Source organism: Rhinopithecus bieti, unplaced genomic scaffold, assembly GCF_001698545.2.
Source record: "Rhinopithecus bieti isolate Rb0 unplaced genomic scaffold, ASM169854v2 scaffold_30957, whole genome shotgun sequence".
Classification (NCBI taxonomy): domain Eukaryota; kingdom Metazoa; phylum Chordata; class Mammalia; order Primates; family Cercopithecidae; genus Rhinopithecus; species Rhinopithecus bieti.
In genome coordinates this window covers 865,346-883,754 of record NW_016813678.1, presented here as the reverse complement: position 1 = coordinate 883,754, position 18,409 = coordinate 865,346, and the positions used below count along the sequence as shown (strand labels likewise).

At 37.0% G+C, this 18,409-nt stretch overlaps 1 pseudogene; it reads right to left on the bottom strand.

The window, feature by feature from the left end:
• Positions 1-10,070: 10,070 nt before the first annotated feature.
• Positions 10,071-11,368, bottom strand: LOC108513184 (ADP/ATP translocase 2 pseudogene; annotated as a pseudogene).
• Positions 11,369-18,409: the final 7,041 nt, after the last annotated feature.

Below are 18,409 nucleotides of genomic sequence, written 5' to 3'. Positions count from 1 at the left end.
TATATATATTCTTAGAGAGACAGGATATCACTCTGTTGCCCAAGATAGAGTGCAGCGTGTAATCGTAGCTCACTGCAGCCTGGAAATCCTGGCCTCGTTCTCCCAAAGTGTTGGGATTACGGGCATGAACCACCGAACTCAGTCTCTCTCTTTTTCTGTCTGTTTCTCCCTTTCTCTCTCTTATGTATTTATTTATTTATGAGACGCGATCTTGCTCTGTCACCTAGGCTGCAGCCTCAAACTCTTGGGGTTGTAGGCCACCACACCCAGCCTATAATTTGTTTATTTATTATCATTGCTATTTAGTATTTGACTTTTCCCAGTAGAATATGAGCTCCAACAGGACATGAATAAAAATTGTTTGGTTCACAGATGTATCTCAAGCACTCAGAACAGTGCCTGACACACAGTAGCCATTTAATAAATATTTATCCATTTGAGTAACTAGATGAGGTATTGTTTTTTGAGTATTAAACAACATGTCCTGGAAGTCCTGGACTTTACATTAATGCAATGCTTGCTCTATAGGACTAAAAATGATAGTGGTGAGCAAATCTGTAGAGTAAGAAAACTTTCATGCCCTCACCTTTTCCTTTTCCAATCTCTTTTCCTCAATAAGCTGCTTAATTTTGCTTTCTTAAGACCCAGCTGGCCGGGCGCGGTGGCTCAAGCCTGTAATCCCAGCACTTTGGGAGGCCGAGACGGGCGGATCACGAGGTCAGGAGATTGAGACCATCCTGGCTAACACGGTGAAACCCCGTGTCTACTAAAAAAATACAAAAAATTAGCCAGGCGAGATGGCGGGCGCCTGTAGTCCCAGCTACTCGGGAGGCTGAGGCGAGAGAATGGCGTAAACCCGGGAGGCGGAGCTTGCAGTGAGCTGAGATCCGGCCACTGCACTCCAGCCTGGGCGACAGAGCGAGACTCCGTCTCAAAAAAAAAAAAAAAAAGACCCAGCTAACCAGAGACTCTATGGAAAGAGTAGAATAAATTTAATAATCAAAGAATTTGTATGCAGCAGATTATTTATTTTTTAATTATTTGATAGTGTGTGTTATTTTCCAAAAGCTTTCCATTTGAGAAATACAAGTAATTTGTCTCAAACTACATTTGGGGCCTTCAATGAGCTGAATTTAAAAGACAGAGAAGTTTTATGAACTCTATTAAATCACATCAGTGGGGGAGTCTGATTCACTTGCAACAAAGAATGGCCTTAAGTATAAAAATATATTTAAAGAAAATTGGTCCAAAGAGAGTTCATAATTTTAAATACTTTATTTGTTGATAAATAGCCTGACAAATTCAGTCTACTTTGAATAAGCAGATCCACAGTTTGACATCTTTCCTGTTCTATAAACTGGAATAAATTCAGTTCAATTTCTTCAAAAGTAGGAAGATATATTAGGGAGTCACTGATCCATAACATGAAGAGCTTCTCTGAGAACAGTGATCTTCACCGTTCATTGGCTCTAATTCATTTCATTGAATTTTCAGTTATATAAGTAAAGATTCTAGCTGTAGATCAAAATAACGAATAAGAAAGTTAAGCATTATACATACCCATTGAGATTGTTATATTTTTGATTTATTATTGAACATTTCTTGAGACCTATTATATTATAAGCAATATGTTAGAGAAGTAAGATACAGCTCTTGGCCTCAAGTAGCTATAGAGAAAATTGAGATAAAATATGAAAGATGCTGCAAATTAAATGTGCACAGATCCTATGTAAACAAAGATGAGGCATGACTGCCTCTGATGAAGGGGTCAGAGAAGCTATTTTCTGAACTGAGCTACAGAATTGCGAGTAGAATATTATCAGGGACAAGAAAGGAGGACATTATGGGCCTAGGAAAGCAGCAAATAAACTCATAGAAAGTATGGGAAAGACATTAATGTGAATAAATGGAGGGTGAGGGGTGGATTTGTAATTAGGAATCAGAAGATGGTATAACTGATGAATTGATTTGTTAGTTCTTTTGGGAAAAAAATTAAGTAGATACACTTGCATATAATTCAATCAAGAAGAGAAAAAAAGCACATATATTCTAAATAAGAAAGTTTTAGAAAATAATCACAGACAAAAAGGACACATAAGCAATCTTATGAGATTACTTTGTTCAGTTCTCAATTCCATGTAAATAAAATTTGAAAATCTAGATTAAAGTGATAATTTTGGAGGAAGATATAATTTACCAAAACGAATTCTAAAAGAGTTAGAAAGCATTTTTAGTATCCTCAAAGATAATAAAAAATATTGTATAGCACTCAAATTTTATTTTTGATAAAAATTTAAAATAGAAATAGATGCATACTTTTATGACATAATAAAATATATCTGCTTCAGCACCAATACCAGGATTATGCTTAATGATGAAGCACTAGACCAAGTTGCATTAAAGTCAGGATTATCCACTGTAATTGTCATTATTTAATATCAAACTGGACATCCTAGCCTATTAGACAAAAGGAATAAATTAGAGTTATAAATATTAGAAAGGAGAAAATAAAGTTACCAATATTTGTAGATAATTTGATTGTCTTTCTGGAATGTTCAGGAGAATTGCTAAAACACAAAAATAAACACTTTTAAAAGCAATAAAGAAATCAGTAAGTTTTCTGGAACAAAATCTGGTTGTCATTCAGAGAACAAATAGAAACATTTTAGAAAAGATTATTTAACACCATTAGAAAAGATTAAATATCTAAGAATAAAATTTATGTGCTATGTATAAGATGGATATGAAGAAAACTTTAAATCTCTACTGAAGGACTTCCAAAAATATTAACAAAACATATTATGTACTTAGATAATAAAATGAAACATCAATCATATCACTTTTCACCAAGGTATAATTCATAAATTCAGTATGATTCACATAAGACATAGGAATTGAAACTGGACAAGATAGTTCTCAAGTCTTCTGAAAATACATAAAAATGAAAAGTAACGGGAAAATAGAATTGGTAGTGGGGGTTGTTAATAGTTCACAGGATATTAGAATGCTTATAAAGTTACAAGGACTAAAACAATGTGACAGTCATGTGACTAGACGTATCAATGGATAAAGTAGGAAGCCCAGAAAAAAAATGTGTATGTTTATTACATACTTTGTATAGCAAATGATAGTAGTGGCATTTTGTATCAATGAGGAACATTATTCCAAGGTATAAATAATATTAGGAACATTTGGTATCCATCTGAAAAAGGTCAAGTTCCTGCAGACTTCATACTTTATATAAAAATAAATTCCTGATGTTTTATAGTTTGAAAAATTGAAAAAAAGCCCACAACATACCACGATATCCCCACCATAAAATAAATGGGATATCAAAATTCGATTGTTTAAATTCAATTGTTTGTTTAAAATGTACATTACTGTGTGGTTAATGAAATGACTGAAACAGCAGCAAGTTTGCATAACTAGTTAGTTATTTTTACATTTTAGTTCTGGGATTTCAGCTTTACTATCCATACCCAAACTGGTTACAGTTTGTCGCTCCCTCATGGTAGTTGCTCATATTCACCTAAATATCGATGAGGAAGATTCCTGGTTTATGTTTGGCAGCAGCAATTCCAGGATGCTGGAGCCATTTTGTGAGCTCCCTCTGGGGAGACTGGAAGCAGAGAATATTTCCACAGACAGAGCTGCCTGCTATTCTCTTCCCCAGCTTTATTATCTCCTTTGTGCTTCAACCGACATTAACTTGGAATAAGAAATTCAGTCGGGCCGGGCGCGGTGGCTCAAGCCTGTAATCCCAGCACTTTGGGAGGCCGAGACGGGCGGATTACGGGGTCAGGAGATTGAGACCATCCTGGCTAATACGGTGAAACCCCGTCTCTACTTAAAATACAAAAAATTAGCTGGGCGAGGTGGCGGGCGCCTGTAGTCCCAGCTACTCGGGAGGCTGAGGCAGGAGAATGGTTGTGAACCCGGGAGGCGGAGCTTGCAGTGAGCTGAGATCCGGCCACTGCACTCCAGCCTGGGCGACAGAGCAAGACTCCGTCTCAAAAAAAAAAAAAAGAAATTCAGTCAGTCTCTATTTGAAAATGAGGCTGTGTGAAGGTGGTAACCCATTGTCAATGACATTATGTTGAAGATAATGGTTTCTTATGAAGTATTGTGGAACTTTATTACAGAAAAAATAATGAAGGAGTTTAAAAAATATTCTTGAAATGGGGAAGATCTTTCTAACATAATACCGAAAAGATACTAAAGAGTAAAACAATAAATTAGAGTAACTTAATTAAGTAAGGCAGACCTCATTATATACAAAGTCTAAAGAAAATAACCGAGTGAAGAAAAATATTGGGCACTAAAAAAAATGGTTAATTTGTTCAACATATAAAGAGTATTTAAAAAATTTAAAACCAACAACATTCTGACAGAAAAAATTTTAAAGGATAGGAACACATGGTTTACAGAAAACTGAAAAACAGTACTCTGTGTGTGTGTGTGTGTGTGTTGTTTAGACGACAATTAGAAATATATTTTAGAGGAGACACTATTTCAATGCCCTCAAAGCAGAGTAAATACCTAGGAATATACTGTACATGATATGTGTAAGATTAATATGAAGAAAACTTTAAATCACTATTGGGAGACTCAAAAAATACATCAACTAATAGAAAAATATATTGCACACTTAGATAATAAAACTCAACATTGAATATGTCACTTGTCACTGAGGCATAGTCTATAAATTTAGTATGATTCAAATAAAAAAGAAGAATGAAATAGAAATGTATATATACATATGTATACAGAGACTCAACTCAGTATGAGTGAAATGAAAATTAAAATAGAACTGATATTTTATGTTTTACTTAAAAAATATACATATAAAATGTTTTATCAAAACATACAAAATACATTAACAGAAAATATATTGCACACTTAGATAATAAAACTCAACATCAAATATGTTACTTGTCACTGAGGCATAGTCTGTCTATAAATTTAGTATGATTCAAATAAAAAAGAACAATTACATAGAAATGTATATTTATATATGGATATGTATATAGGGACTCATTAGTGAAATGAAAATTAAAATAGAACTGATATTTTATGTTTTACTTAACAAAATGTACATATAAAAATGTTTCATTGCATACTATATAGGCACAAGTGTGGAGAAACATGAGCTTTTGTTTTTTTTACATTTCTACTGAGAATATAAGTTGAAAAAACCTCTATTTGTCAAGAATTATGTATGCACATATTATTTAATCCAGCAGTTCCAGTTCGGGGGCTCTATTCTACAAATATAGTTCTTAAACAATTTATATATACATTATTCATTGAAGTATCATTTATAATTACAAAAGATTGAAACAATGTGTCTATTCATAGGGAACTGGTAAAATAAATAGTTGTGGATGGAATATTATGCAACTTTAAAAGACGATGGGTAATCTACATACTGACAATTTCCAAGATAAATCATGAAATGTAAAAAGCAGAGCATAGAATGGTATAAATAACTTACCTCTCATTTTCATTAAAAAACAAAATATGCATATATATTTTATAAATACATTTTCTATTTATACTTACAATGTCCCTCAGAAACTACACAAAAAAATTGGGAGCTTTAGTGTATTCTACATGTGGGACTAGATTGTTGAGGTTCAGGATTAGGAGCAATACTTTTCACTTGTCTTTTTTTTTTTCATTTTGAATTTTGACAACATGACCCATAAAAAATTGCAGCGTAAAAAGGGTTTTATTAGTAATACAGTTTATAAACTATTGATTCCAATTCAGATTCTTGATTTCACAAAAGAAGAAACCAAGACCCAGAGCAGTGGTGACAGAAAACTGCCCATCTTTTCGTAGGCAGGACCAGAGTTGCATCCTAGATTTTTTTCTGCCTCCTAGTTCAGGGTAGGATCCACAAAACATAAAAAAAACAAAAAACAAACAAAAACTCATGTAATTCGATATTATAAAGAAAGACAACCAAAATCAATAGCATATTTTAATTTTAGGTTATGCTATATGGTTTGATACAATACATTCTGAAAATGTTGTCATCTTTTGTCCATGACAATGTTACTTATTTGACAATATTACTTATTTCGTGGTCTTGAGTACCTCTCTTCAACATTAGTCATAAAAACTGAGCCTTCTTTCTGTCTCACAGCTTCTCATTTGAGACAAAGATCTTTTATTTGTAAGAAGTCAGAAAAGATTACCTGTATCTGTGAAACAGCGATTTCCTCCATGCCATGCTGTAAGACACCATTTCCTTTAAGACTTGGATCTAAATTCTTCTCAGACACATCAGCTTTCCTTTTTTTTCCTGAATTATTTCCTCTCTGATTATGCCTTAATTCTATGTCACCTCAACTCTTATAACCATAATTAATACAATGTATCCTTCCGTTCAGTTAAATGTGAAGCTCTTACCATATTCCAGGCACTATGCTAGGGACTTGGGACAAAAAGGTCATCGTTTCTGCTTTCAAGAAACTCAGTTTAATCAGAGATACAGATCTACCAATTTAAAAATTATTTATTTAATACTTACTATGAGCCAATGACTGTTCAGACTGTTGGGAATATAGCAGTGAAAAAACTTACAGAAATCTTAATGGCTGAAAATTAGGAAAATTTGATAATGGAAGAAGGGGTTATTTTGATTTTCTAGGTGTCGAAATTATTGTGGTTATATAGAAAATGTTATTCCTAAGAAATACCTGATGAACTATTTAGGAAAGAACTCTCAAGACGCATACAATTCACTATCAAATGATTCAGGAAATAATTTTTTGTTTCCTAGAGTTCATAGTCTTCTTCAACAGGAGAAACACATTCAAATTAACCCTTTTGTCCCAGTCTGGTGGCTCCTCTGTAATACCAGCACTTTGGGAGGCCAAAGCAGGGGAATGGCTTGAGGTCAAGAGTTCGAGACCAGCCTGGACTGTCTCTATTTAAAAGCAAAGAAACAAAACCCAAATTAACTCTTAAATCTTTTTTGAGTTCTCCTTTGTGAATAAGTGGTTGTATTTGTGAAAAAAATGCACATAAATTGAAGGTATTATCTGTACTTATTTTATAAAATGTGAAAGTTTGCAGCTATATCTATTTCTGGATAGATGAAGCAAATAGTGACAGCATGTTAGCAATTATTGACTCTGCATGATGAGGGTTCATAAGATGGCTCATTGTACAAATCTTTAAACTTTTTTGTATGTTTGACACTTGTCATTGAATAAAGAGTTCAAAATTCTATCCACTGGAGTGTACGTTCTCGTGATAGGAGACAAACATAAGAAAATAAATAAGTAAAATATATAACATGTCAGATGACACTAAATATTATGGGGAAATATAAAAGAGGAAGGGGAATTAGAAATGTAGTTTTAACAAAAACAATTTATAAATCTATATATTTGAATAATATTTAGAATTCCATAAGCACAATGACTGAAAGTGATTTCTACTGTGTGACTTACATAGAAAAAAAAACCCTGAGATGAGAATATTTGAGCAAGACCTTAAAGCATAAGTGGAAATTTGCTGGAACAACAAGTAGGGTGGGCAATGAGCTCTGCGAGGGAATTCTAGGGCAGGTTAATAGTAAAAATGAGTGGTTCCCACGCTCTACTAAAGAGATTCTGGTTCTAGAGTCTTGGAATCTGCATTTTTATAACACTCCCCATAATTCTAAGGTGCTCCAAAAATTGAGACTCTGTAGTGTGGAAGCAGGGGAAGCCTGTGGGAAAAGAAAGACTAGGAAAAGTGGTTGGAGGTATAGACGGTTGCTAGGCAGAAAAGAGACTTTATAACATGATAAAGATTTTGGGATATTTTCTGTAGGTATGTGGGAACCACTAAAGGTTTTTTGTTTTTTTTCTTACCATGAGAGTTACATGAGTAATCACATATGATTTTTAGAAAAATAATACAGATTGGTGAATGGAAGAGGGAAGCTACTAGAAGTAGAGAGACCAGTTAAGTAAGGCTACCCTAGCAGTTAACATAAACTTAACTGCTCTGGAACTTTTTAATAGAGATATTTGGAGGGAGAATGGGCAGATATTAATGATGATGTGAGTAAGAAGGAGAATTTCAAATCCCCTGATTTTGTAAGCCACTAACAGACTTTTAAAAAGTAGAAGACGGCTGGGCGCAGTGACTCACACCTGTAATCCCAGCACTTTGGGAGGCCAAGACGGACAGATAACTTGATGTCAGGAGTTTGAGACCAGCCTGATCAGTGGTGAAACCCTGTCTCTACTAAAAATACAAAAATTAGCTGGGCGTGGTGGCACTTACCTGTAGTTGCAGCTACTTGGGAGGCTGAGACAGGAGAATTGCTTAATCCTGGGAGGTGGAGGTTGCAGTGAACCAAGATCGTGCCACTGCGCTCCAGCCTGGATGACAGAGCAAGACTCCCTCTGAGAAAAAAAAAAAAAAAAGAAAGCAAAAGATACCAAGTGGAGGAAATAGAGAATATAAATTAACTTGCAGTTTCTGAAGAACTTTTGGTAGATGTGTATGAATTTATCCAGAAAACAAAAGAAAGTGCAACTCTGATGTTTGAGCAAGGGCTTGGGACCAGAAGCAGAAATTTTGGACACGCTAGCTTACATGTGGTAATTGGAGCCCATGGCACTGGTCTTGGTGGGAAATGACACAAATGCTCACAGAAGATGCTGGCAAAAAAGTAAATATAAGCAGTATTTAAGAGCTGGTTGGGGGAAGAAGAGGCAATAAAAGTCACTCATTATTTTATGCCAAAGAGTTTAGCAATTCCTTAAAGATAGGACCGTGTCTTTTACTTCCTTTACATACAATTTTCAAGGTGTTAATGCAGTATACACAACAGGTATTTAGTAATTGCTTGGCAGGTTGTTGACCGGATGGCATGTGTAAGAATCGACCTTTTGTCTGTTAGCAATATGACCAGAGTCTAGATAAAGGGCTTAAAGCCTAGTATGAAAGGCCAATATTATGGTTAATGTATCAAACAAAACAAAAAATATTAAAAACCAATCTTTCTGAGTTGTTTTATTCAGTACTAGAACTCAATCTAAAGTCTAGTTAAGTTAAAAAAATAAAAAAGGAAAAAAGACTATTTAGTCATAAACTCCTTTTTAAAGTGAGAGACATTTTCCAAGCAGCCTGAGAACTGCATGTTAGCAATTCTGCAGACATTTTACTCTTTTTCGCCTAACACTTCAGGCTCTTTTTCTCACACTACATTTGTCCTGATCACTTACAAAATATTTAAAAACATTTGCCTTCTGTGTATGATACCATTTATATAAATCTTATCAACTATTAATGCTTCAAAAATCATACTATAAACCATTTCATACCCTTGTAAGAAAAAGATATTTTCCTGACTACAATGACTTATAGCTACTCCTAGCTTATTTTAGCAGCCAGGCTAATTGAATGAATGACACCACACACATTCTCTCTCTCTCTCTCTCTCTCTCTCTCTCTCTCTCCCTCTCTCTCTCTTTTAACTTTTTTTTTTTTTTTGAGACGGAGTCTTGCTCTGTCGCCCAGGCTGGAGTGCAGTGGCCGCATCTCAGCTCACTGCAAGCTCCACCTCCCAGGTTCACGCCATTCTCCTGCCTCAGCCTCCCGAGTAGCTGGGACTACAGGCGCCCGCCACCTCGCCCGGCTAATTTTTTGTATTTTTTAGTAGAGACGGGGTTTCACCGTGTTAGCCAGGATGGTCTCGATCTCTTGACCTCGTGATCCGCCTGTCTCGGCCTCCCAAAGTGCTGGGATTACAGGCTTGAGCCACTGCGTCTGGAATTTTTTTTTTTTTAACTTTTTAAAAAATTTTAGATACTTTTATTTCTCCAAATTTGTTACTTAGCAGTAGTGACTGAAAAAAAATATATAATTGAGTCCCATCTTCGTCATCATGGAAACGGCTTTAAGAGAAAACTGGTCAGATTAATATTATTGCTTCCCATTTTCAACCAGTAAATAGTTGCCGCTGATAAATTGGCAGTCAGGAATCTGTCAAGAATGCTCAAGATATGTTATATAATACAACTTGCCTCTTCACAGGGGGTAAAATCCTAGGAAATAACTTATGTGTACATCTTGGTTTCATCATGCAAGACAAGCACAAAAACTTGCCTCTGAGAACACTGGACCATCCACCCTTGGAAAACGCTTTGCCTCCTTCATCACAAGCAATCCTTCTCTAGCAGTCTTCCATCAGTAACCAAGCTTGCCTGTGTACATGATGTCAATTCCTTTGCGCCCTGATTGCATCATCATGTGGCAGCCAACCATGTCAAATGGATAGGAAGTCAACCCAGCAATGGCAGTGACAGTCTGTGCCATCATCCAGCTGATGACGATGTGAGTGTTCTTGGGATCCGGAAGCATTCCCTTTGCAGTGTCATAGATACCGAAGTAGGCAGCTCAGTAGATGATAACACCCTGCACAGACACGTTAAAGCCTTGGTACAGGCCCTTAATCCCATCAGATTTATAGATCTTTGTTTTTTGTTGTGTTTGTTTGGGACGAGGCATGGCGCGGCCGCCCAGGCTGAGGGCAGTGGGCGGTGGCTCTCAGCTCACGGCAAGCTCCGCCTCCCGGGTGCCACGCCCATTCCCGTCTCAGCCTCCGAGTAGCTGGGACTACAGCACCCGCGCTCGGCGCACCGTGTTTTGGTTATTTTAGTATAGAGACGGTTTCACCGGATTAGCCAGGGAGGTCTCGATCTCCTGACCGCGTGGAGCCACCCGTCTCGGCCTCCCAAAGTGCTGGGATTACAGGCTTGAGCCACCGCGCCCGGCCCAGATTTGTAGATCTTAACCAGGTAGTCACCGAGGCCTCGGAATTCCCTTTCAGCTCGTTTTACCCACATCGGCTGCTAGATGGGCAAAATCAAGAGGTTACATATACCACAAGGATGTGGCCCCAGCAGCACTGCCTGATGCCAGATTCCTTTCAAAGTAGTGCCAAAACTGGGTCCTCTTGTCCACACTACCCAAGAAGATCTGCTTGTATTTGTCTTTGAAAGCAAAGTTAAGAGCCTGGGTGGGGAAATATCTGATGACATTGGCCAGGTTACTACGCCAGAAGGACAAGACTCCCTGCTCCTTGAGAATATGGACCTATATGGTCTATAATGCCCTTGTATTGCTTATCTGCAATGATCTGCTTGCTGGCATGCTGCACCAGCAGCAGCAGCTTGAGCCGCTTGATGGGAGCTACTGCCGTCCTGGAGATGGCTGTGGCCACTCTACCTGCCAGGAGGTCCTTGAAAGAAAAGAGGAGGCAGGCTACTGCCAGGCGGGACTGAGCTGGGAACCAGCTTTGACACGGGGGCTGCGGGTCAATTTGAAACTCTTTAATTGTAAGTTGTGTGACCATTGCCTCATCAGACCATACAGTAAACCAGAGTGAATAAAAGACCAAAATTCTGCATGGATTATTAATTGAAAAGAGGAAAACTAAAATTATTCAAAGGAAAGATTAGCAAAGGTTACTCATAGTACAGCTGGATGACCTTCAAACCAAGATTATGTAGATGTGTTGAAAGAGGTGGGAGAAGAAAAGCATAATATTTATTGGACCTGATGGCATCTCCCAGGATTCAGGTTCATAATTTCCTAAGTGACTCAGCTGCCATTGCACAATCAGTGCTCTGAAGGACCCATTTCCTCAAGACAACTCCAAAACACTAATGGTGTTTTGCTGACCTCTAAATTGACCTCCCTCTCCAATTTACCTAAATACATTCCAGATTGCCGTGTTTACCTGATGGATTGACTAATTTCTATTTCATTAAAAATATCTTGAAAGCCCTTACTACACACACTGATTCATTTTCTTCTGTAAGTCTAAATAACTGTAGGAATCTCAGCTATTAGCCCTTCCCTATTTCCTGTGTTATTTTGAGCTTCTTCAAAAGATTTCTGTTTTGGTCGTGTGCTGAAAATAAATTTCAGTCAAATAATTATTCTTTATTCAGGAAGAGGCTGAAAGTATGGGGAACTTAAAAATTAAAAGGAAAAAAATAGAGCAAAGCTGTTGTAATCCCCAAAGGCAAAAACTTCAATCCAGAGAAGTGGATTCCTTTTCAATTCACAACAAAAAAAAACCTTGAGAAAATAAACATCGTGGCTTAGACAAGTTTCCATCGCTAAAAGTTGTTCTATGCTAAGAAAATCAAACCACAAGTATGTGTAAGAAGTGACAGGGGGACAGGGTACTGAGAGAATGAGTGAACATTAGTGAACATTCTGAAATTCATTTGGCCAAATTCATAAGATTTTGGTCACTGATACATAAATAATCTTATCAGGAACTAGGAAAAAAAGGTAATTTTATGCTTCCTATTGTAAGGATAGTGTTTCTAACTTCCAAGAACTCAGCGCTAAGTGGATCTTGGTTATGAATGATAATTAATGAGTTACAGTAAAAAGCATGAGTTGTATTCTTTTGTGACTTTACTTCCTTGGGAAATATGCATACTGACTAGCACTGTGTCTGTTTACTCATTTATCTTTCCTATGTTAATAAAATTTAGGATGTTGTCACCAGAAGCGAGCAGTTGGTTTGCTAATATTCCTTTTGGAAATATACTATGTTTAGACAAAGTTTTAAAACAATCAGCATCCGGACCAAACATCTGATAAACTATAAAGCAGGAATAGGTACTTTAATTTTAGAGTAACGATGACTTATTTCCTCTCATTGCAGGTCTGTGGCTTCATGTTTCTAGGACTCGATAGTGAGAGGAAAGAAGTTGCAACTGGACTTTGTACAGACTGAAGAACAATGCTTTAGTAAAGGAATATTATCAGAGTCGCAGTATCATTTAGTTTCTTGGTTTAAGGAGCCCAAAATAAGTTATAATTTACTGAAGGAGTTAACTGCTTCTTTTGTATGTCAAAAGTATGGTTTAGAAACAGCTTATCTCTGTATTGGAGTCAGTGCAGGAAATCTGTGAAAGTTTGTGGATATAGTGTAGTAGTTTTTGATGATATTTCTGTAATTTGTGTTAGACAAACACTTCCAGGATATTTACATTCATCTTTTTTTTTCTCCACCTAAATGAACATAGGGGTTTCTACATTTGGCTTGAAGGAAATGAAAAACCATAAAACTACATCATTGCCCCTCTGTTTTGTTGTAGCTGTTGTTTCTGCATTCTTTTCAACTCTCCAATAAAGACTATTAACTGGTGTAAATGTTAATTTCTGCCAAAACAGTTATTGTGTTCATCTACATCTAACAGACTCTAGTCAAACGATTGTGTGAAAATTCTAGCCTCTATTGTTTCTTTATTGGGAAAGTCTTTGAAAATCAAAAGGTTTTATGAACTTCAAAAGGTGTGATGGCTATTTGTTTGAACTCCTGTGAGAGAATTCTCCCACAGATTTGCAGAACACAGTGTTGTGATGTTAGAAACTCAAATGCTTTTCATACAGGATGTTAGGGCATGCACACGTGTCTGCTGCTGTGATGTGGGAAGCACAATACCTCCAGGTTTATAAGGATGTCAGCTATAAACAGGATGCTAAGTAGCAGCTAAGGACACAGTGCGTCTCCTAGAGGGAGGAAAGATCTGAAGGCATTATGGCAGTATTCTGCTGGAGTAAACATAAGAAACATATATTCAGATCTTTTTCCAAAGATGGTATATATGTTCTAAATGTGTCCCAAACATAAAATTCTGTTGTAGGCAACAGACTTTAATACAACTCTATAATATCCTTCAAATATTTCAAGCACAGGACACGTATTAGTATTTTCCAAGAAGTGCTTTATTTTATGATGACCAAAAAAACAAACAAAATGACATTTGGCCTGCTTATTTCTGAGTTGCCTTCTGATCAAAGATAGTGAGAATTTATAATTCTCTGCTATAGATAGAAATAACTTTTTCACTAATTTAAATACAATGTTTTTTTCTGTATGCTAATTTTACAGGAATAGGTTGGGTGTAATGACTCACATCCACAATCCCAGCATTTTGGGAGGCCAAGATGGGAGGATTTCTTGAGGCCAGGAGTTCAAGACCAGCCTGGGCAACATAGGGAGACCCCAACTCTACCAAAAAATAAAAATAAAAATTAGCCAGGCACGGTGTTGTGTGGTGTTGTGTGCCTGTAGTCCTAGCTACTCAGGAGGCTGAGGCGAGAGGATACTTGATGCCAGGAATTTGAGACCAATCTGGGCAACTTAGCAAAACCTCATCTCTAAAAAAATAAAGAAATTTATAGGAATAAGTTTATATGTGTATATATATATATTAGATAAATATAGAGGCCAAGACGGGCGGATCACGAGGTCAGGAGATCGAGATCATCCTGGCTAACATGGTGAAACCCCGTCTCTACTAAAAAATACAAAAAACTAGCTGGGCGAGGTGGTGGGCGCCTGTAGTCCCAGCTACTCGGGAGACTGAGGCAGGAAAATGGTGTAAACCCGGGAGGCGGAGCTTGCAGTGAGCTGAGATCCGGCCATTGCACTCCAGCTTGGGCGACAGAGCGAGACTCCGTCTCAAAAAAAAATAAATAAATAAATAAAAAGATAAATATATATACACATTTATTTATTAAATAAATGATATCTTATTATTACAAGGTAAAATTTTATGATTTAATGTGGTTTATATTGCTATAACCATTGATCTTATAAAGATTTAGATTTTTATCATTTTGGAAAGATACAAACTGAACAGCACATTAATAATTGCCTTTGGTTGGGAGCTGGATGCTCAGGAAATCCAAAGCAAGACAGTTTAGGCAGTAAACATGTTCTTTATCAGTTGTCTCTATAAAATTCTTATTAATAATAAATAATCAAAAATTAGCCAGGCATGGCGGCATGTGCCTGTAGACCTAGCTACTTGGGAGGCTAAGCGGGGAGGATTGCTTAAGTCTGCGAGTTTGAGGCTGCAGCGAACTAAGATTGCAGTGCTGCACTCTAGCCTGGGAAACAGTGAAACTCTGTCTTTCAAAATTAATAATAATAGATAAATAAATTGTGGTCTCTGCATTCTTTTAAAGGGCAGAATCAGTGATAAATCAATGAGGGCATTAAGGAATCCAACTTTTCAAAGAAATGCTTTCTCATCTCCATTACCCCAAATCCTTATTACTATTTTGTGCTTCTTCTTTCCTGTCTCTACATTTTAGCACAGTAAGCCTCCCTCTGCTCTGCCTCCTTGCAGTGAAACTGAAAGCTGTCAGGATGAACTCATAACTCCACTCCAGCTCAATCTTACTGAAATCTCCATCCATATTCTTGTTTGATTCCCCCACCTGTCTTCTTGGCCCATCTACTTTCTGCTTTCAATTCTTGCTCCTTGTATTGAATTTTCTTTCAAATGCATCTTCAACTTATATTCAAGATTCTCTGATCTTAAAAGAAAATGCAAGTAGCAGCCACTTCTGTATTTATGCTCTATTTTGCCTTACTTCTTTCTCTTCCATTATGTACTCAAGTCCCACTCATTGCTTTCATCTCCTTACTGCCTATTCACTATGCAATGTCCTGAAACCTGGCTTCAGTGCTTACATCTGCCCTTTACCTTGGTTCGGTTCTCACTAAGGTCATCAGCCAAGCACTAATAGTTAAAAATCTGGATTAAAAAAAAAATTTCAGTCTGGGTGTTACTAGACTTTTCTGAAGCATTTGAAGCTGCTCATTACCCGTACCTTTAAGTTTTTAAGCCCTTTAGTTTGGCAACAACTTACTTTTGGCTCTCCCCCTCCCGCTCTTCTTTTGATTACTTTTAGTCTTTTATAGACTCTCCTTTCTCCCAGATTTCTAAATACTGACTGTCTTCCGGTATCTGTCCTGTGGTCTTCTCATTCTTCATACTCTTCCTGAGTTATTTCATTTATCAACCATATGTGGTCAACTCTTGTTGCAAGTGGACCTAAATACAACTCCTAGGTTCTTTTTAGTAGATTACTGTAGGTGTAGAAGTTTTGAGGAAAGTGGGAGTTAGCTACACTCCACTATTATTATCTTGTGATTATGAAAGCAAATCCCAGACCAAATTCTGCTACATGCATAAAACATTTATTATCTAAATATTTATTAGAATGTAATCACAAAAGAAACGATTTGTACAACCTGTTCTGCAAGCCTGAGGAAATATTAAGATTCCAGAGGTAGTGGTTCTGTCACCTCTGTCATCAGCGTCTGCCAATCAGAGTCCTCCCAGTTTCACAGCTGACACTCACCTGTGGCATCATCCATACGAGTATAGGCTATTGGCCTTGCTTGTTTCTTATCCTCTGTTCAAGCATTCATAGGGATAGAAAGGGAGTGTTTCTAACACACTGTTCATAGCTTAACTTTCACTGGAAGCACATTTCATAGTAATAATTAAAAGTCACTCATTACACCAATAAATACCTGTTTCTAACAATTACTGTAAGAATAATCAAAGAATTGGTTTTGATGGAGATCCAGAAAACAAAATTGCTTATACTAATAGGAGGACCTCTGGAGTTACTATAAGAATAATCAAAGAATTGGTTTTGATGGAGATCCAGAAAACAAAATTGCTTATACTAATAGGAGCGCCTCTGGAGAACAGGGTATTTGAGTGAGAGTCAACCATTCCTCTTGAACTGTGCATGCTTAAGTAGAGATGGGCAGCATCTAGCTTATAGCTTAATCTAATTCTACATAAAATATCACACTGTACATGTGGAAGTGTTTGAAAGTCAATTATAAACATCATAGCAACTCCATCCCTGGGTTTTTATCTTCATCTCAGAACATTCACTCCAATTCCAGGTTTCCATGCAAATGGTTCCATCAAAAACTCAATCTGCCAGAACTGAACTCATATTGTTTCCTTTCCTAATCTGAGAATGTTCCTCCTTCATGTTTTCTACTTTTGTGTGTGCGTGTGTGTGTGCGTGTGTGTGTGTGTATAATTCATTACCCCTCTTCCCAGACTCTTATACACATGTGATCACTCAGCAAATGCTGTCAGTGTTGGAGCCAAAATGCTTCAAATTCCAACTCTGTCATTTACTATGTGACCTCGTGAAAGTTCCTTAACCTCTCTGAACCTCAGTTCCCTTATCTGTAAAACAGTGATAATAACATCTGTTTCACAAGTTTAGGGTAAGGATGAAACAAGACAAAGGAAAGTGCCTAACGTAAGGCTTGGCATGTGATAAAGGCTTATTTATGTTCATTTCCACCCTTTACCGCTTCTTCCACACCGTTGTCATCCTTCATTGACTGAGTTTGTGGCTTTAAACTGATTCTTAATTAATTAATTCAGCATTCAATTAGTCCGTCATGTGCTTCAAAGGCACCTATGCAAGGTGTTAGAAACACAATTGTGACAAAATAGACATTGCCCTTGTTCTAATGAAGGTACTTCAAAAAAAATTATTTGAAACAGAGTCTCACTCCATTGACCAGCCTAGAGTGCAGTGGTGCAATTATGGCTCACAGCAGCCTCAGTCTCCGGGGCCCAAGCAATCCTCCCACCTCAGCCTCCCAAAGTGCTGGGGTTACAGGTGTGAGCCACTGTGCCCAGCCTAATGAGACTACATGTTAATGGGGAAAACTAATATGTAAAGATTAACAGATAAATGATTATTACAAGACAAAACAAGAAAGGATTATGAAGGAAATACATAGGCAACTGAATCAGAGACCAACAGAAGCTGGGAAGTGGGGTGGGGTTGTGATCTGTGGAATGGTGCAGTCTAAATGTTGTTTATTTCCTGTCTACAAAAGGAAAAATGCAGATATTGAGATTAGGTATTAGAAACTTTTATAGCAGTTTGGCATGGCTGTAATAATTGTCGTGTGTGTTAGATAACTACGTCAAAAGAGTAGAGGCCATCACACTCCTGTTGCTGGTGGTGTGAGCTATGTAGAAGTCCTATGCACAATAGAACCATGTTCCAACTCGGGATATTTTAGTTTGTCAACTGTAAGCCAAATGTGTACATAATCCAAAATTTATTTTTTTATTAAAAGCTAATTTAAATTTAACTGTAACTCTACAGGAAAAATTACTGCAACTGGTTACTAATGAGAAAGTAATTATGAATTTTGAAAATACAATGTCTCTTGTTTCATTTTGATCAGTTGAAAATGAAAATTTCTGCATGTACTGAATGATCTTTTTTCATTCATATCAGCATCCTCTAAGATGCTGTCTCTACTATTAATGTAATATCAATAAAACATAGAAGCAGTTAAAATATATACTATCTTCTGCAAGCAGAGTTGTCATCAATTCAACCTAGATTAGATCAATTAACAGGCAAAAAGCAAGCTCATTTGTCACGCTAAAAACTTTAAGTATTAATAAACACTATGGGCCGGGCGCGGTGGCTCAAGCCTGTAATCCCAGCACTTTGGGAGGCCGAGACGGGCGGATCACGAGGTCAGGAGATCGAGACCATCCTGGCT